This window comes from Falco punctatus, assembly GCF_963210335.1.
Source record: "Falco punctatus genome assembly, chromosome: Z".
Taxonomy (NCBI): Eukaryota; Metazoa; Chordata; class Aves; order Falconiformes; family Falconidae; genus Falco; species Falco punctatus.
Window position 1 is genome coordinate 33,038,244 of NC_137586.1, and position 21,285 is coordinate 33,059,528.

Consider the following 21,285-nt stretch of genomic DNA (forward strand, 5'->3'; position numbering starts at 1 on the left):
GCTCCCTGGCTGGGGGCAGCAAATGGGGTCTCACTGAGGTCCTGCCCTACCCAACCCTAAGGAGTCCCCACCACACCTGGCCCCTACACTACATGACACCCTGAAATATGTAATGGAAAGTAAGTTAGGTCACAGGAACATGAAGCAGGCCAAATTCAACATCTTTATTAATTATCTGGATGATAGTCTTGTTTAGCCTAGCAGAGGGAAGTCTCAGGGCAGATCCCATCAATGCATATAAAAATCTGAAAAGAAGGTGCAAAGAAGGTGGAATCAGACTTTTTTCAGTTGTACCTATTTGACAAGACCAGAGGCAACAGGAACAAATGTAAAAACACAGGAGGGTCCTTCTGAACATAAGAAACCTCTTTTCTGTGGGGGTGACCGAGCACTGGAAAAGATTGCCTGGGGAGGTTCTGGAATCTCCATCCCTGGACATTTTGAAAAGGCCCATAAAGACATGGGCCTTGGCAATCTGCCCTAGTTGACCCTGCCTGAGCAGGGGTTTTGGACTAGATGACCCCCAGAGGTCCCTTCTAACTTCAGCCTGTCCTTATGGTTGCCTGCTGAATCCTGACTATGCAGTAACAGTTCTGGATGTTGTATCTCCCATTCATTGCCTTGCTTTCTTCTGTTCTAAAGAAAGAGCTGGATTTCAACCTTATGGTTCTCCTAATATGGTAGGTCTAATGAACTGTTCTCAAAATCTTCTTTGTGGCTTCAATTGGGAATAAGCTGATAAAAAAGTAGCTGAAGCCATTTATGTAGCAAGAGCAGAATTTGCTATGATGCAGACTGAATACTCAGTACACTAGATGACTAGCTATACACACCACTATGTTTCATACTGTTTTCAGGTACTGCTCCCTGTTCAGGAGTATACAACAAAATGTCTTGAGGTATTTTCTTTGTTTGATTTGAAAGATGGGAGATTAGCTTCTTACAAGATATGGAGTCCAGATAATCTGCTTTTTTTTTTTTGTGGTACTGACATTCTTAGTAAAGGTTTACTAAGCCAAGAAATGCAAAGAAAAATTTTACTTTTTTTTTTTCTTTCTTTAAAAAAAAAAAAAAAATAAAAGAGGAGGGAACAAAAAGGAGATAAAAACCTATTGTCAGCCATAATACATTTCAGTCAACAGATAATATAGTATTAGATTTTATAGGCTTTATAAATTGTGGGCATTCGGCTATCCAGATTCTGTACTAAACCTAGTTTTGTATCAAATGTAATTCTTCAGGAGTATTTTCAGTGCATAATCCAATTACTAGCGTTATCATGGCTATGTTATCACAGATATTTGCATTTGAACTTGAAGCAAAAATAACAAAAGAAGTCAAATAACTCCACTAGATGAAGAAACCATAACCGAAACAGTTTAAAGATATGCAGTATTTATCTTCTATCATTTTGCCTATGCTAATTAAGTTAATGAAAAAGCTGAATGTTGATTCAATGAATTCAATTACTTCTCACTTGTAATAATACATTCTCAGTAATCTAGGTAGTAGATATATAAATTTATATTTTTTTTATTCCATTTCCTTAAAGTAGAAGATTGGTGTGAATCCATATGAAGTTGTAATGTGTTTGAAGGTCATGCTTATGTATTACTGATTCTTTCTGCTTACATAATCATAAATCCAAAAGTAAGTGAAGTGCTATGACTAGACTTAGATTTTCCACAGAGAAGCCTAGACTATGGTACAGCAAATCAGACCTTAGAAAGCACACTTGCCCTAGGCTTTTCCACTGTATAAAGCCTATGTCTTACACAATGCAAAACTCAGACTTATGCGCTGAACATTATGTTCATGAACTGTTCCACTTCTGAACACACTAAGCTAAAGTAATAAAGAGATCAAAACTGATTTTTTTTTTCCTAAAGCAATTCACAAATGCAATTCTGCTTGTTAAGTACAGTTTGAATCTGCTTCACTACATAAAACTAAAGAATCAAATGTTCCTTGGGGTCTTAATCTCAAACCACTGTATACTCCACAAATAAAGGATCTGCTGAAATTTTCATTATAAATCAGGATTGCCATGCAATTTCCTTCTCACTGTTATAAAGCTATTGTCAGATACCCACAATGTACCTACAGAGTTGTACCACTGAAATGAAAGCAGAGTTAGTCATAATCATGTGTTATATTTTCAGAATCTCACCTCTTTCACAAACATGGCATGCAAAATGATTAATCTAAGAGAAGGGGGGAAGGAAAGAAGGAAGGGAACAAACGAAACCCAAACCAAAAAAAGACCCCCACACCCCAACCAACATATTTTTCAGTACCGTCTTATCATTGCTTCAGTTTCATTCACTTCAGCAATAAGGCTCTCTATGCACATATCTTTTCCAGCCTTTCTTACTTTTAGTCATCTGTCAACAAACAATGGCTTTACTTTTGCATTTTTGTCTTGCCAAAATACACATATTTCTGATATCTTTCTAAATCTAGTATTTCATTTGTTCATGAAGCAAGAAATTTGCACATACCAACAGGGTCACAGGGGAAAACTCTGAAGAACACTTTTACTCCAATTGTCATAGCCAAATAGCACAATGAATCTAGTCAATAGTCTTTGCTAGCTTTATTTTAAAACAAATACTATTATTTCCAAGTCATAGTTTTTTTTCTAAGAAACCACTACATGTGCAATAACTTTCTTTTTTCCTATGAGATTTTATGACAGTGAGGTCAAGTTGAAACTGTAATCCAGTACACATGATCTCTAGCAGCCCTGGTATAAGGCCAAGGGCTCTATACTGACCTCAAAGTGCAGGGTCTCAAGACCTTGCTGTAACTGCCTGAGCTTTACTCATTTTAGCTGGCCTTAACAAGTGTCTAGCACCCAAGTGACCACTGTCAGAAAACTGTATTTCCAAGTTCTGACTCGTTTAAAAAAGTAAGTGGTTGGTCCAAGCGCAGCCAGTGCTGACTGTGATTTATTATTGCTACAAAGCACTGTGGTAGTTCAGGTACCTCATATGATTTAAATTTGTCTTAATTGATCTTTGACCAGCTTTACTAATGCATTGCTTATTTACAGTTGAATTACTACTTTTCTGTCTGAAGTTATGTCTAGCTTCAATGGTATAATACTGTTTCTGAGTCCCTATGCTTATTTTATTCTAGAATACTGGCCTCTAAAAGGTGACCAGGGAAAGGATCTTTATAGTGCAAGTCTTTATTTAAAGCTGATATGATTAAGTTTCATTAAATAAGTGATGTTACCTGAGACATATTTGGGACTCCATTCTCAAATTCTCAGTAAAATAAGTCACCAAAAAGCCTCAAAACCCAAGTATCCCCACCCCCACCTCCAATAAACATTCCCTTCCAAAACAAAATTTTGAATACAGGTTAAAATACAGGAACTGAACCAGAATCTTAGGTGGTAACAGGATCAGCATAGCAGTTTCTAAAGGAATAGAGCAGCACATGGCAAAACACCACAGCAACTATAGTCCGTAAACCATGTTTAAGAAGTAATTCAACAACAGAATGAAAAATTTAAGATTATTACCTAATTCTTTGGGCAGACTGATGTCAAGCAAAAGACAAAACTTAGTCCGTGTTATTTTCCCCACAACCCATTATAACAAAAAAGCTGATGAACTTCAGCTATTTGGGCTCAAAACATACTGTTTACTGAAATTAGGCCAAGAAGAATTAACAGTCACCTCTCTTTCTGTCACCTTGAAGGAATCAATTAAGTTGTTCTTGTGAATTCTACTTACCTTGCAATTCCACCACCTTTCAAACAGTACTGTTAAATTCCCTGTATGAAACCAATTATTCAGTACATGAATCATTACATATTTTCCAATAAACCCATAAATTATTACATGTTTTCTAAGCAATGAGTTTTGATAAATAGTGGCCTAGACTTTGAATGAAGATGTCAGGGAGGAGCACGTTCTGGCTGCTCACTGTGAGGAGGCAGCCAGGAGCCAAGGGTGGAAGCAAGGCATGCAGGGATATGCTTCCCCCTGACAAGGAACCAGGGCACTGAGACAGCAAGTCAGGGCCAGGATCAGGCCCAGACACACTGGCCAGGGACAGACTTAGTGCAGTGATAGCCTGGTAAGTCTACTGGGGCAAGGCAGGTCCAAGCCCAAGCCAGAAGGCCATGTCCATGGGTCCAGGCTGGGTCCACACTGAATGGGTGTGAGCCTGGGCACAGGCACAGCTGCTGAGCAGCTGCAGCATGGCTCAGGGAGGCACAGCCTCTGCTAAGAAGCAGCTCTGCAGGGAAGGAGAGCAGCCCAGGCTTCTGGCTTCTCATGAACGATGGTGGTGACCATTGACTAAATGCCTCAACTCATTGCACTGAACACCTTAGCTCAGCCCACTGAACTTTTAGGAAGGAGGCTGTGATCAGGATCCTGACAGAATGGGCAAGAATGTGTCAGTCATTTACAGTAAATGCTGTAGTGCTTTTGATTTCTCCTTGCTTAGGAGAAAGCTCAAATGAATGTTATTTTAACTAGTTGCGGTTCAAGTTTATTGTAAGGACTAAGTTTATTTATGGGACTGTGATTATTGAACTTGAAGAATATGTACAAAACCTAAGAAATGTAATTTTTGCCATTGGTTTATTCCTAATACTTATTCCTGCTATTTTAAACCAATAGCTTCCTCTGTCATCTTGAGAAATACTCTATAGTTTTTCCATGCTTATTCATTCAACCGTAACCTAATTCTGCAATAACTCACTGACATGTTCAGTTTCCCTGTGTAGAAAGTGGTCTGTGATTTTCACCTGCAAAAGTTAATTTCAGATACAAAGCTACAAACAAATACATATGTATGTTTATTAAAAAAGTACATTTGAAACCTGGACTTATTTATTAGTTTTCATATTCTTTACTTTCTCCTGAATCCACTAGTAGCTTAACTTGTGATTTCAAGAATGTTTTGTTTTGTTTAGTTGTGGGATTTTTTTTACCTTCTATTGTCTTATTTCAAAATTTTGTTTATGTCAAAATTAAAAATTGAGAGTGCATTGTGAAAGATTAACTTATGTTAAGCTTCATGGCAAGATCTTAAAAATAGAACCAACAGCTGATTTTGAACAGTAGATTTCATTTTTACTGTGTTGCTAATGTTGCATGATTGCATTTTGTATTAACATTCTGTATAAAGTTCTTCTTCTGTGCTTCTGTGATACAAGACAGGATGCCTTAAAATCCATTCAGAGGTTACTTAGCACCTCCTGAGATGTTTTCCTCACAAAACATCTTTGAATATACTCTTGTTAAGTTTTACACCTTTTCTAAATGTTACCTAAACAAATGAGAGCTGTAGCTGACATCTATGACCCCACCATGCCATTCTAGAAACCAGTTCATTTTCTTTAGTGTACAGCATGCTATCTGAGTGCTCTGTGGATCTGAGTGTTATGATATAAATAAACAAAATTCAAAGACCATCCTACAGTCCAGAAAGTGTGGCAACAGGTTATGGCTTGGAAGTGACTGAGCACAGACAGATACAAGATAGCCTTGCAGGGTTAGGGAGAGAATATTTTTCTACCAAATAGGTAAACAATTAATAAACTTGCAGGGCCAAAAGAAACAGATGGGAAAATTCAGAGAACTAGTATTATATTTAGTAATCATAGCGAAGTAATATGACAGCCAATTTCTGTAAGGGAATAAGTTTATCTTTGCCACTAATTCACAATGCTATGAATGAAAAGTATCTTACTAACTGGCAAATTCAACTCCAGGAACAGGAGACTTATTCAGCCCAGTCATGCAATGACAGAATAGTTTAGGACATTCATATTTCATTTCATTTTCCCACACCTTTCTTGGACAACTCAGAAATGCCATTGACTTTTCCCAGCATGGACTGTTACGACAAAGAGCATTAGCTCAGTGGGCTGTCCTGATTTGTAAAAGACAAATCTTGATCCAAATATCAGTAGTGATTTGGGTTTTAGCTAGTATAAAATATATAGGAATTAAGTAAGGGGGTTGCCTCTGGATATGAATTTCCCTGCATCTACAGATCTCTTCCAATCCTTCGGCTCTTATCAGTGATGCACATCATATTCTGTAGCAAACAAAAGGTCAGAGTCCACTAGTTTTGCCTTTTTGTTCGAATGAATTAGGCATTAACATGTTCTTCTCTAGGACTAGGAGAAAAAAAACCAACCAAACCAAATTCTTATATACTGAGATCATGATTATTTATTACTTGCATTGGAATAACTCATCTTCACTGAGTACTGTAATATATGGAAATTTATTGCTACTTATATTAAGAGCATTTTCCTGTTAGAATTATGATGTGCTTTACTGATTCAAATCAGTTTTAGCTGATTTAAAAAAGAATCAGTTTCACATGTAAATATGTTTTTAATTTCTTGCTTCTTTTCTGAGGTCTGTAAGTGAACTAAATATTCAATAAAATTCTTCAGCTGATGAGAATTTATTTAAAAAAAAAATATGTCTTATTTCTCACTTTCTTACGATAGGCAAAACTCTAAACTATTTTTCTAAAGAATATGGAAGCAGCACAACAGCACGCTAGAGCAAAACTGCAATTGTCTTCTATAACCCAGACATTTTGGAATGAAAAATACTTGTATACACATGAATCTCTACAAAGTGCAGAGTCCTGGAGTAACGCCTCTGTAACTATTGCTGTTAGAAGAAGAAAGGTGTCAGAATGGACTGGGACATGAATTAAAAGAAAATACAAACAGAAAAAATGTGGAAGTGACTAACAAGGAGGTATGGGAAAGAAAAAAAAAAGTAGGAAATGGTTCAAGAGGGTGAAATTAGAGTTTAAATGAACCTTGGCTGCCATACAAGGTTATATGTGTATGCAGTCTTAAAAAGGTGAAGACATAGCTTGCTCTTTATGCAGTTTTCACTTGGGAAAAAAAGGGTGATGGAAAATAAAGACAGCCAGCCAAGAGTGGGGACCTGGGACATTCTTCATGAAAGGTTGTTTATCCTGGCTTTGCTCACTCTTGGAAGAGAGAAAATATGAAAATATATGAAAATAAGTATGTGCCTAAAACTGCAAATTAGATCAGAATTGCCTGTAAAATATTGTATTTACTTTGTGGTGAAGGAGACTGAGTTGAAATTAAAGCAAAAAAAAAAAAAAAAAAAGGAATTACTCATTTATAAATTAAAAACATATCATAACTTCTCATCAAGAAGAGCTGTATATGGTGACATTCAATATCATCACAATACTTCCAATGATGCCAAGCAGGACACTTTTTTCGAGGTTGTGATGGAAAGCTGCATTCCCAATAATGGTTTGCAAACAAAAAATCAAATTTTGGGTAAGGCTTAAATGAACTATTTCAATATAATCTCTTATGAAGTTTTATATTTAAAAAATATTTTTAAAAATGATGCATAGATACCTTAAGCTTGAAATTTAATCTTTAGGAGCCAAAAAATTAGAACTAGTCTTTGATTAATGAAACAATGAAAGAGAATAGTTTGATATTTCTCTTTTTCCCCAAAAAATACCCTCAAAGAAACACAATGAAATTGGCATTTTTGGAAAATACCAGCTTCGGCAGTAGGGCATTTTGTAATGCAGAGTAATTAATTGAAAGAGCCATTAGCTAATGTAGCAATTGAAACCATCTTTTCTGGTCAAGGGGCCTTAGTGCTCAGCGCAATAGTTGCCTGTCTTGGAGTCCACAATATTCTTTCTATGCAGCAGATATATTTGATGCAGAATAACTTTATGTACTGGAATTCCTCTTGAGAACTAGAAGATGCTTAAAAAAATTACATTCTTTAACTGGGATGAGAGTTGGATAATTTCTTGAACAAGATAGAATATCAAAATCTGGAACTTTCAGGGTAAAGTCTGTTAAAAGATTTGTTAAATTACTTGTCATCATATCCAAAAATCTGTTAAGCAAAGAAGATGCAGGGTACATACCAAAGAAAGGAAGAAATACTCATCTAGAAGCTTCTTTGTAAGAGCATCCTTGGACAGAGCTATGCTACATTTCAGTGTTTCCTACAAACATACTTAGTTGCTCAGTCAACCGTCACCTGTGTGGGCTACCTTTGCGATGAGAACATGTGGGAAAGCATAGTCTCTAAGCTTTGTGTTAGTCAAGGAGGTTAGCCAAATGTCTGAAACCGATAACTGGGAGCAGAGCCAACAAATACTTTGTGTTTGATACATGGTTAGGTTTTTGAGGAACTAAGCCAAGGAAAACTTCACAGGTCTCCTAGGAAAAATCCACTGAATGTGGTCTAAATAATACTCTTACTGTACTATTGAGATATGGTAAGGACTGGTGAATTCAGCAGTCCTTATTTTGGTACAACTCCAATGGACTTTTACAAAAGCTTTATCTATTGGAAAATGTGGATAAACCTATTGTTAACTATTTTGAAAGTAACATGCAGAGTAAAGACATCTTCCTGTTAAGGTCTGTTGATAATGCCTTCTTTTTTAGAAAGAATTTTGAATTTCAGTTACTGCAGTGAAATGAATGTAGACAGAACTTCCTTTCTAAAATTGCAGGGGCACTCTTTTCTAAAACAAACTTTTATATTCTCTACAACATGATTTCTGTACTTTAGTTAAGTATTACTGTTATGATCAAACCAGTCTCATAATTGACTTGAAAAGAGGGAATTAAAAGGAAAGTTATGTATTAGCACAAATACATCTGTTTTCAGCTTTTTTGGTGTTTGTTTTCCATATTACACTCTACCATGAACAGTCCTATTAGCATCAAAAAAGTACTAGCGGTACTGTGAAATTTTCACAGCTAAGAGAAGCATGTGAAGTATTTAGGTGGTTTACTGTTACACACACACACAAAAAAAACAATAATAAAAAGAAGATAATTTCAGGAAGCCTAAAATACTGAGTAATAGTTGCTAAAATATAAATTTATAATGTTTATGGGAAAACTAAAGCAAAAATGTTATGGTATGAAAAGTAGCAGTTTTATTTCAAAAAAATAGGTTTTTCTCATCAGTAGCAGAATACCTAATGTGATATTCTGATCAGTCAAAACAAAGACTATCATTCAACTGACTGTGTGTGAAAGCAAAATTAACCTCTCCTAAAAGAAGCCTACCCTTCAGTGTACTTTCCTAAAAGCTTTTGCATCTTTCACTCTTTGTCATCTTTATATATGCCCTTTTCAGAAGACATTTTCCTTTACACAAAGTCCAACTTCACCAGCAGCCTCCTAAGGGATATTTTAGGGTACAGAGGAAACTAAATGTGTTGTAGTTGTATGTCACTCACCTCTATATCTCAAAGACAGGACCATCAGTGACACGGCCAGAATAATCTGTTATTCCTAAAGGGCTTAATATCAGAGAAACTACTGTTGCTTCTGTTGCTGACTCAGGAGATGGAGCAGAACCTACCTGATATTTTCACAGACACATATAGGAGAAGACAGAACAGCCTCCTTTGTTCTCTTTGTATCCCTCAGTAAACTGATCGCCCAGGATAAGGAAATGTTAATGTGGACCAAAACTTGTCTCTTTAAAATGTAAATCTTAGTGAATTTGCATAACGCTAAATGTACACATTCTTAGATCCTGAAATTAAAAATTACTTTTAAATTCATATTTTTTCATTTTCTGTAAAAAATCTATTACTGATATTACAAATTAAAAAGAATATCATTACAAAATAGCATAGAGTTAGCGGATTTATCATTTTTTTAAAAATGTATTTCTGGTTTAGTGAAAATGCCTGATATATGACAGTTTTCAAAGAATCTATTAATCCATAATGTTTATGACTAAAAATTAATTAAATTTTCTATATTACTTTTTACTACTGCTAATAATATACCAATTTGTAGCTATTTTGCTAAGTCTCAAAAGTCAAATTTTAATTTCAACAAAATTTCTACGAAAAATATTTTATTATTTTACTTTGATATACTTGACTTTTTAATCTACATAAGACAGTAGTTTTTCAGAGTAAAAAAACAAACATGGAAAACTAAACTAGACTAATTTCTGTTTAAAATTAAAATGGTCTATTAAACACAAAGTATAGCGTGGGACAGAAAATAAGGAAAATATTTTTCAATTTTTTTCAAATTATCCAGATATAAAAGTTTACTATTTTCATTTAATCCAGTGAATGATGGAATCAAGTAATCATGCAAATGCATGTATATTATATTCTCAAGAGTAAATTCTGTAATGGCTGGGAAAAAGAAGATGTAGTGAATCCATTTCCTTAAAGCTTAGAAATAGTGCAGGAAATAACCCTGATTTTTCAGTATGCATTCCAGAGGTTGGAAAGAGAAGAGGATAGACTCTTGTTTCTCTTATAAAAGAAACAAAGACTACTCTTCCTTTCTATTCCTTCCACATAGGACAGAGCTGTGCTGCAGAAATGCACCGTTTTAAAATCCAATTATAACTGTTTAGCAAAGTATTAAGTAAATTACCACCAAAAAAAACCCTATCAGGATCTTTTCCCAGTCTGACTTGCTAAAGTAGAGTTTACCATATTGTCAGAACTCATACTGATTATCTTGCATAAGAATTTTTTATTGGCCTGTGATGCTGCAGTAAGGGAGCCGCTGCAGTAAAGGAAAGCAGTTTTTTCTCTTTAACATACTAAAATGTTTTCTTCATTAAAAAAAAAAAAAAAAAAGACAAGGAAAAAAAGGAAGGGGACACTAATTTCTCCAAGAATCAATGCAGCTATGCTTTTCTTTTTCCTGCTTGTTTTCTTTGTGTTGTTTTGGGTTTTGATTTTTGTTTTTTTTGTTTTATAATCATTATTGCTGTAGAACTGGTGGTCCCACTAAACAATGCTATAAATGGGCCAAGGTTCATGTATTTTTAAAATGTTTTTGAGGGTGAACTGTTTAATTGTTGATCCTCCCCAACAGGAAAGAAGGAAATGCAAGGAGGACATCATCATGTAAGACTTGTTTCTCCTGTTTGTCTAGTACTAAATCAAGGTGATTTGGTGTCCCAGATCTTAAATACATTCAAATTGAAGTGTCTTTTTCAGGCAACAGCTTACAGCAGGAAAACTTACAGACAGACCTAGTAGCAGCAATGGAAAACTCTTGCCACAGGAATCCAAGGTTGTCTCTAGAGGAAGTTCTAATAGCAATTTGCTTCCTCTGCAAAGTGCCTACCAAGGCAGAAGCAATAGGAATCAGTTTCCCTAGTGACATCTTCAGCAACAGGCTTGACAGCTATGCTCCCATTAAAGTTTCCTTAGAATAACAGTGCCAACAGTAAGGACAATGAGAAGAATCTATTAATTTACTCATCACTGACCTGAAGATATGTTGAGATTACAGGAAAACATCTTGAAGGGAAGAAAATAAACCTGAAAGTTTCCAATTAACTACAGGAATGAAAGTAGACACTTTTATTAGTAAAGATCGTAGCAGTAAAGATAAAGGAATGAACCTTTAAGGATTACTGGATGTCACACAAGTGTCACCACTAAATTGAACATGTCTCTTGGCTTGTCTCCTGAAGCAATATGACTGTTGTGTGCTAGTGAATTGAAGGTCACCCATTTGTTGCAGTCATTATCGACTAAAAATGTCAGGCTGAGGTGATTATCATTGTATGTTAATTTATGTATCTATTATAAACATGACTGGCCCGGCTGATATATACACAACGGTTTTATTATAGATGTGTAAGATGACAACCATTGCCAAAGTCTTCACATATAAAAGTAGTTCTTGTGCAGTTGAGTTATCAAGCTCAAATATATTCAGAATATGCAGAAAAGAGCTGTAAGTTTTGTAGCTTGCTGTCTCGAATTAGTCCTGACATATTACTTGAAATGGCTCTAACTTCCCATATCAAACACTACATTGCTTCTATCATACCATGCTATAAACAATTTAGTACATTTTTAACTTTTGATTCCATTTTGCTTTTCATGCATGGAAAAGCATGCATTTAGTTCTGTATCAGTACATGAAATAAATATTATCTTCCCGGTAGATTATTTTATTAATATACTGATTGCTAAGTGGAAGATAACTGCTCCACTGAAATTCATTTTTTAATTTTTTGTAGTAGGTGTTATTTACTGTAATACGTAATGAAATCCAGCAATGCAGCTCTGGGGTACCATTAAACTGCAGATATGCAGTAACAACATTTTCATTACAGATGTGTCAACACTTTATTTCTTACAAAAGACATAAACAGCAAAAAACAACAATCACCTGATTTTGCTAGCTTTTATTGGAATTTTCAAAATATCTCCTTATAATATATTTTTTGTTCTTAATAACGGTTTATTTTTACAGATAAAGTTTGACTGGTTATTTCAGTAGCTACAGGTAACTTCTATAGTGTGCTCTAGGGAGAACAAACAATGAAATTTCATTTTATATTTTTAGAACATGTTTAGAACAACAGGAAAATATATGCTGCAGAATAAATAATAGGTTAGGAAAAGGTTTATGAAGTTTTTTGAGATTGATCTACCTGTAAAATCTTTTTAATGCAAATACGTTTAATCTTTTTTCCTACTAACAGTGTCAGAAAGTAAATCTTAGGTGAGTACTGCTATTACACATTCCTACTCTATAATCTTTATTGAATCACTGAGTCCAAAAATCACTGACCCTGCAAAGATGCAGTTCAAGCTGCTTTCCTGAGAGCAGTTGATAAAAAAAAAAAATCAATTATGTTAGAGATAAGAGTCTACATTTTTCAAACTACGTTAATAGGACCATGAAGAACACATTTCTAAGGGTTAGTAAATGTGATTTCGGAGTCTGACAGTCATAAATATAGAACTGTTTGGGCCCATATCCTAAGAAGTTTCCTCTGTTTTCTAGGAACACAGATCTTCCTTTGAACAATGAGCAATTAGAATCTAGAAACAACCATCCAGAAAAGTAGTTTTCAAAGTAAGAATTTGCTTTTCCAAGATTGTCTTATCACACCTTGGTGCTTATATATTTTTTCTGTAAAAGGACACCTGCGGTTACTAGCAAATGTAATTTGCTTTCACTGTGTCTCCTGACCACTCAAGCAGAAACAAAGCCTTCTCTAGAACAGAGATTAACTTTGTGAGAAGCTTTTGTACTTCTATAGAACTTATTATCTACAATTACTTTAGAAATAATAATTTTTAGTATTTACTTTATCCAGGAATGAAAATGAAGCCAGCTCTAGGGTGAAGGACAGCAATTACTTTACTACTAGGGACTAGCACTACATAGTATTAGGGATAGGAAATAAATAAAATAAAATCTCAATATAATTGAAATACTGTGGGAATTCACAGAGAAAAAAAATATTTCTTGAGATTTAAACACACACACACACACCCCTTATTAATTAATTCTTAAGTAATTTGTTTTTCCTTGAAAAATAACCTGAGACTTTTGATTTTGTTTTTTTTTCTTTTTTTTTTTTTCTTGTTTGAGTTTGTGTTGGGTTAGGTTGGCATTTTTTTGAGAGAGAAAATAGTATTTCCTAGGAAAAAAACCTTCAGGAATTCAAGTAATTTTCCTCATACAATTAAAAGTAACTGTTATATTTTTTATGATGGAAATTTTTATCCAAGAACCAGATTTTAATATGCACAGCCTGGAGAAGGCCAGTCTACATAAAACAATATATTTGCAGTAAATTGCATCGTTTTCACATACAGTGGCATAAGAAAGACAGGAAGCACAGAAAATTATTTGCTTTACACATCCAGGATTTTGTGCTGCAATAAAATAAAGCTGCTGTCAAAATATTTAGTCCTTGACATTATTTGATTCTGATTTCATCTCTAAACTATGCCTTTTCCCCAATAACCCAAACAAGAACACATTACTTGATCTTGTTTTAAGTTCAGTGGTTGCTTTGAATTGTTGAGTTCAATGGGCACTTTTCTACGCTATACCCCTTCCAACCAACATTTCAGAAAACTTCCATGAGGGTTTTATTGTATTGAGTAATGAGAAAATATTGCCTCTTAAATGTAAAGGAGAGAAAATGTGAATATTTTTAGCAATGAGAAATCAAAGCAGGTAGATTTTGTCACTGTATAAAGTTAGTATTGATAATCCTATGGTGAAAACCTAACAAATTTTGTGGGTGGAGCTTTTTGGTTTTGGTTTGGGATTTTTTTTCAGAATTAAGTAATTTAAAGTTATGAAAATATTTTAAATAAGATGTATGCTTTTTTGCAATTTGCAGTTTAGGCATGAGAGCAATGATTTTTTCACAAAAGTTATGAATAGATGTTCGAAAACCATACACAATGTTTTCTTACTATTGCATGTCAATAGCACTGTGCTGATAATAATTAGGCAGAATACTACAGCAGAGATTTTCAGTAAGTAAGATCCTCCTCCCTTTCAAAAAATTAAAATTAAGTTTACATAAATAAATTTGCATTCAAAATGAGAGTTTGATGCTTTGCTGCTCATAAGAGTTTGATGTTTCTCTTCTGTGCTCTTGAAATTTAGTCTTTAATTACCAGTATTTGAGTCTCCAGAGGATTTCTCCAAAATCTTAGTAAGGGCCAATGACTGTTAGGCACCTGAGAGAGCACAAATTTCCAGGCCCTTTTTCTTACTCTTATTTCAACCCATGAATCTTTATCTGAAGAAAGCCACAGACAGAGATACTGTAAAATATCCACCTAACTTATGAGCAAGCACCTTTTGGTGCTGACAGCATCTATGTTAAAAAAAGAGCAGATAACATGATGAGTATTCCCAAAAACAAAACAAAAGATGCACAAAAAAGGAATACAACAACATCAAAATTGTATCAGCTAACAAAACTTCACAGGTTGCACACAGCAAGCAGTAAGGAGGGTGACATTTAGTGATAGAAAGGAAAATGTTGTTCTAGTTATTTTTCCCCATGATTTTACTACTAAATATTTTGTATTATATTTTATATGAAACAGCTCATAATGTTGTCACCTAAAGCTTACAACCATGTTCTCTGTTCATCACAACAGACTTTTAGATGTAGTACTGTCAATGTTAGCTTTAAAATATGTTTGTCTAAAAACTTATGGACTAATTTTACAGATAAGTTTTACAACAGGTCACTTCTGTGAAGCAGTCAAACATTGAAAACATTAACCTATGTCCCCAAAGCATGAGTTGAGATTACGACAGAAACCTGAGAAGACACGTTTTTCTTTTATCCAGTCACTATCCTGTTGGAACCCATCTGGTTACATTTGGGTAAATTAGCTTCTGTATTTTGATTTTTTATTATATGTTTCTTAACTTAAAAAAAAAAAAAAAAAAAAAAAAACCAAAAAAAAAAAAAAAAAAAAAAAAAAAAAACAACAGAAAGAAATTTCCAGAACTTTTCTGGAATGGACTGTGGGTCTTACTACTAGCATTAATAGAAAGGAATAACTTCAACGGTTGACAATGTCAGTCATAGATATTCCACCTAAGAAATCCTAAAAGTATCCTGATCTTTTTTTTTCTCAATAAGTTTTCAACTGTCAGTTGTAACTTTCCAATGTTACAATATCACAGGATTGCGTCCCCAGTTATGGAAGACTAAGTTACATGTTTCCTGTGCAGATGTTGATGCTAGTTCAACAGCATTTTTGAAAGCTTTTCTGAGTAAACTTGAGTATTACAGTTATGCTTAAATACTTGAAAATTCCAAATACCACTGTGTAGTTTACTGTCCTTGGGCTAGGCATGCTACCTATTTAGAACAGTGACTTCACTGTATATGAATGGCAGTGATAGAATGAGATAGTCTGAACATTTTGTAGGAAATGTTTATTATCACAAATACATTTTTTCTTCTGTAACATATTACTGGAATTCTGTACAAATAAAATTTAATGATATTGATAAAAGCATTATTCACCTGAATAATCTTTTAAATTCTGTTGCAATTCAGGCATCTTCTGCCAATTATCTGTTTCTCAAAGACAGGTAACAGCCAGGGTAATAAAATGAATCCATTTTTATGATGCATCTGAAAAATGACAGAATATATTTTGAAAGTAGCTATGCCTCTAGCCGTGAAAAGTATCCTTGCAAGTTATAATTTAAAAAATCTAAGAGGCTGAAATGGTAAAGTTATATTACAAAGGAAATCATAACACAACATTCATGATTTTTTGTGTTATTAAATGAAAACAAACTATCAAAGATAATTAAATGATAAAATTTCAAATCCTTTAGTATTACCAATTCTGAGGGACCTCAGTTAAGCAAGTACATCTCCATATATTTACACTACATTATGTACTGGACTAAGATTCAAACAATGAGCTCATCTGCTATTTTTAAATCATTCTTATGGAGATTTTGTCTCAACAATAGTAGCAGCTGTTTTAGCAAGTTAATTTTAGGTTACCAAACCAGAAAAAAAAAAAATCAAAGCAATCAAAAACCCCACCAAAAATGAAATGCCATGATAAATATTTTATTCATCCTCACAAAAGAATTAAATTAATTGATAATAAAGTAGATCAAGTAAAACAGACTGGTAGATTCAGATATCATTTGACAAAATTCATTAAAATAATTTGTTGTTCTTTTTCTGTCTTCTTTTTCTTCTTTTTATTTTTTAATTCAACAGCACAGTTTATTTACAACCCATGTAAAGTGTAAAAACCAAATTATCAGTGGAAAGATTCTTTATGGTTGATTTAAAAAAAAAAATGTCTCATAACATTGAATATTAAATGTAACATTTCTCCATAATACTGTGCTGTTGCAGTTGTCAATTTCTCTAATTATTTTACATTTAGATTTTACACCAGTTAAGATGGCAGAAAAGGCACCGCTCCTGAATTACTGAGTTATATTATCCCTTATTTTGGACAGGATTGTGTCTCCTGTGTCTTTTTCATTTCTGTTTCTCATTCTCATTTCTGATCAGAAATGACAATGTTTCACCCCTCTTTTTTCTATTTTATACTTTACAATGTGGAGAAATTCCCTGTCACACAGAAATGCATGCTTAATATTTTCTCCTTTTCTGATGCATTTACATTCAGCAGTTCTCTGCTTGAAGAAAAAAATTGTTTCCTTCCCTTCCAGTCCTTTTAGAATTAATTTGATAACTGGGAATATATAACTGGATATAATATGAGCTAAACTGGAAATAACATGAGCTAAAAGAATAAGAAAAGGCCTACTACATGGGAATTCTAAAAATGTATGTATGTTCTTTGAAATACAATATTTATTCTGACATATATTGTTACATTCCCATATGTGGAATTATAGATGTAATTTTCAATCAATATCTTGAAATGCAAATAGAAATTAATATTGATACTGGTAAGCTCAGAGATCTTAAACCAATGTTTTTACAAGAGTATACTTCCTTACCTATAACAATGTCATTTCTGCCACTGTGGGGAATTCAGAAGATGCATCTTGTCAAGCTAAAGTTCAGATCTTCTTGAAAAGTAGGTCAGCATTTCTGTTCCACTATTCCTCTAAGATAGGTTCCAGCAACTGCGTGGAAGAGCTTTATTTTTATTTATATATATATATATATATATTTTTTTTTTTTTTTAAATCTTGTCTTTAGTATTTAAATTACTTGTTCATAAATTGGCCCCAAATGCTAGATAAGTTCATTCTTTCCAGTGTAATCTGAACATTTATTGATGTTATCCTAGGCAACCTAAATTTTTATGAAATTTGAAACTTACCTGAATATAACCAAACTATGCGACCTTGCCTATGGTTTCATTGCATAATATTTCTACATTTTTGTGGGGAAAAAATAGGTTTGATAAGGGATGTGGGGAAAAAGTGAGCTTCTACCCATGTTTCAGAAGCATTCCTCCAGGTCTCAACCATTATGAAAAATATGTACATACCCAAGAAGACAGCTGTTTACTATAAAGATCAACTGTGTTTATTGTATTGCAGTATTTGAAAAGTTTGAAGCTAACTAAGGATAGTAAAATCTTTAAAGATTCATAAAGACAATTTCAAGAGTAAGTGATGCAATATTAATTTATGCACTTGAATCCTCATATTTAAAATATCCCACAAGAACAGTGGTGGGAAGACACTATCATCACATTTTGGCATTAGATGTTTCTGGATGTTTCTTTTTTGAAGACTCTTCTTTCCAATCTGAGCAGTGATAGAAAGCTAAGTTGAAGGTAAAAATTTAATGTCACAAAAGGTTTTCTAGCAAAAATAAATAAAATAATGATTTTTAAAAAATTATGAAGGTTTTAAAATAAAAGTCAAAGGCACATTCATATGGTATATGAACACACTAACATAAAGCTTATTAAAAGCATTATTATAATATGTTATTTTATGATAAGGAGGTTTCAGACTTAAACTTTTGTAATTAACAGAGTTCAGATTTAGACCTCAGGTTCAGCATGTCCTATATCAATTGCAGATGTTCATTTAAAGCAATGTATGTTACACTTTAAAAATAGTCAGGACAATATAAAGTTTTTTCCTTTTTTTTCTTTTTTTCCTTTTTTTTCTTTCCTGTCTTTCAGTGCTGCAGAAAGAAAACAGATACATGCTTAGTAGTCACTTACGAAATTCAACACTGTAATTTACAGACCCTTGTTAGGTTTTAGTCCAAAATAATTGAGTAATTTTTTTGGTGAGATACATGTTGTCACATACCATTACGTCATATTGCTGTTACCTCAATACGTTCCCTAGCACGATGTGTGTCAACCAGATTAATTTTAAAGCATTTGCCACACAAAAAAATTACACCAGTTTAGTGTTTAGACAATTATCTATATGGCTGGTAGCAGAGCTTGCTGGTACTAGCAGAAATTATTAATAATTTTAATAAGCAATGTTAAAAACTACATTTTACAGTTGTTTCTTCAATGACATTACACTGGTTTATATCACATTTCTTTTGCACTAGTGATTTATCCACACAAGCCCCACAGTTCCTCTGAGAAAAGATCATCTTGTCTCATCAGAAACTGTTTTACCCTATCAGTTTATCTCTTAACCAGTAACTTCTGTTAACAGTGGTTTGTCCTACTAGGCTCCTACAAAAAGTATTTTTATGTATTTACAAGGACCAGATGTATTTGTGGTGCTTTGGTAGGGTTCGTAATATAACCTTTTGGGGCTCAAACTGGAATTGTAGAAAACTGGCAACACTAACTCAGGTCACTTGTTTAAAAACCTAACGCTTCAGCTTCTGCAGTTTGTTCGATTGATGGGGTGGGTTGTTTGGTTTTTGTTGGGTTTTTTTTTTTTTTTCTTGTTACAAAGAGTGACTTAGGGCAACAGTAATGGTTACAGAAAATAGGACAATGGTAATTTCAGCCAGTGTACTTGTCATGGGAGAAATTGTACAAAATCTGTGTGAACTTTTCTCAGAAAGAACATCTTTCAGAGACTATTGAAGGCTTGCAAACTTACTATTCTTACTACAGCTATATGTGTAAAACAAGAAAATGGCACTGTTGTATTGTATAATTTGTTATTGTTTGCCTGTCCTCTTAAACTAGGCAGCAAATACTTCAAAGTTAATTTCAAGGAAACTGCAAGTCCTTTATTAAACCATTTGTGGATACATTAAAATAAATTATTCTTCATATTCTTTTAATCTTTTAACTCAGTTGTCCTATGGGACATAAATTTCTTTCAGAGATATTTGTTCTGCAAAACATTAACTCAATTTTTAGGCTTACATTAGCACTTTTTAAAGAATACTAGTAATTAAGAAAATTAGTTGTATAAAGTATTTGTCTTTGAAGCTCAGCAAAAATCAGTGTTAAAAAAACATGTCTAATTGTTTGTTAAATTTTAGTCATTCATGATACTGCATGAACTAAAGCACCTAGTTTTATTGTTGAATGTAAAACAATAATCAATGCTGTATCACTCACAGAAAGTTGCTTTGTAAAACTACACAACAATTCTGAGGTGTATATTGTTCTGAAACTCTGGCATGGAAGCAGACTACAAAATCTGTTTTTTCCAAAGAAGTGGTAACTTGCCTTGCATTTAGCTGAACTTGCTAAAAATTGACATCAAAGCATGTAAAAATAAACTCAAACAAATCCAAGTAATCTTAAAATGCAATTCACTGAAAATCTATTTAATTTACTATAACATTTACAAAACTTGCAAATATAATCACAAATAAATAATACACAAAGTTTCTTGATAATTTAAAAATTGTCTTTGATTCCTATTTTACATATTATGAAATTGATTTGTGTGAAAGTCTAGTGTGATCTTTATAAGAATATCAGTCAATAGAGCAGCAACTACAGTTTTTACCATGCACAAAATAGAATCTATGTATAACCAGGTTCAGCTATACTGCTTTCCTTCAAGAAAATAAAACAAAAGAATGAGATGATCAGAATAAGGGGTTTGGGTTGTTGTTTTAGTGTTTGATTGGTTTGTTGGGGTTTTTGTTTTGTTTTTTTAATATGGCTACTGGCTTGCAACAACACTATGGGTCTTATTTTGAAGTCTCTTTTTAACACAGGGTAGAGATCACAGCTTACCATTTTCTAAAACTAACATATCCATACTGACATAGCTGTGCACCCAAACTAATAACTCCCGTTTAGATAAAACCAAAACAAAATGAAAACAAAAAACACCACAATAAACAAAACAAAAAAACAACCATACCATGCAAACTTTATTAACATGGGGCTACATAAGGACCTGACCAAGAATCTGTTCAGCAAACTGCATTGCACAGACATAACACCTTGGCCTATACTACTTTCATAGGATAAAGACACAGAGATATTCTGTCTCCTCTCTGCTCCTGATTATATTAACATCATGCCCTCTCAAACCCATTATGTCATTATGATGTTTTGTCATTGCTAGTGCACAATATGCAGTATTCAAGAATCCAATATCATGATTATTATATTAGTATTCCACAGAGCTGTATCATCAAAATGGAGAAATAAAGGCTTGAAAATGTCTCATCTTCCCATGGAGTACTGTGTTCTTTATGAACAAAACAGATTTCTACTAATTATTCTTCAGCCCAGTCTCAGGTGAGTACCATCCTTAATAACAATTTGCCTACTTGTTTATAGAGTAGTTACACAGAGCACCAGAGGCAGCTTTTGCTTACATAAAGTACACCTAGAACTTGCCCTAGCTGCATATCAAGGGGGGGGAAGCCAAAAACCAGTCACTTATGTGTTGAGGCAGTTCTGTTTCATATTTTAACACATTCGGTCAAAAAGAAATTTACACTAGGCCTTGTATTAGTAATATTAGAGTTTTGAATCTGTATCCCTTGGGAGGGAGGACTGTGAAAACCCCAGCAGTTTGAAGTTTCAGGCGTCTCTCAGTCT

The 21,285-nt window shown here is 33.7% G+C and overlaps 1 long non-coding RNA gene across 1 annotated transcript in view; it reads right to left on the reverse strand.

Annotated features, from left to right (window-relative positions):
- The window catches only part of LOC308056504, a 407,257-nt gene that overhangs the window by 89,311 nt on the left and 296,661 nt on the right, over positions 1-21,285 (reverse strand). The gene's annotated exons all lie outside the window — the stretch shown is intronic.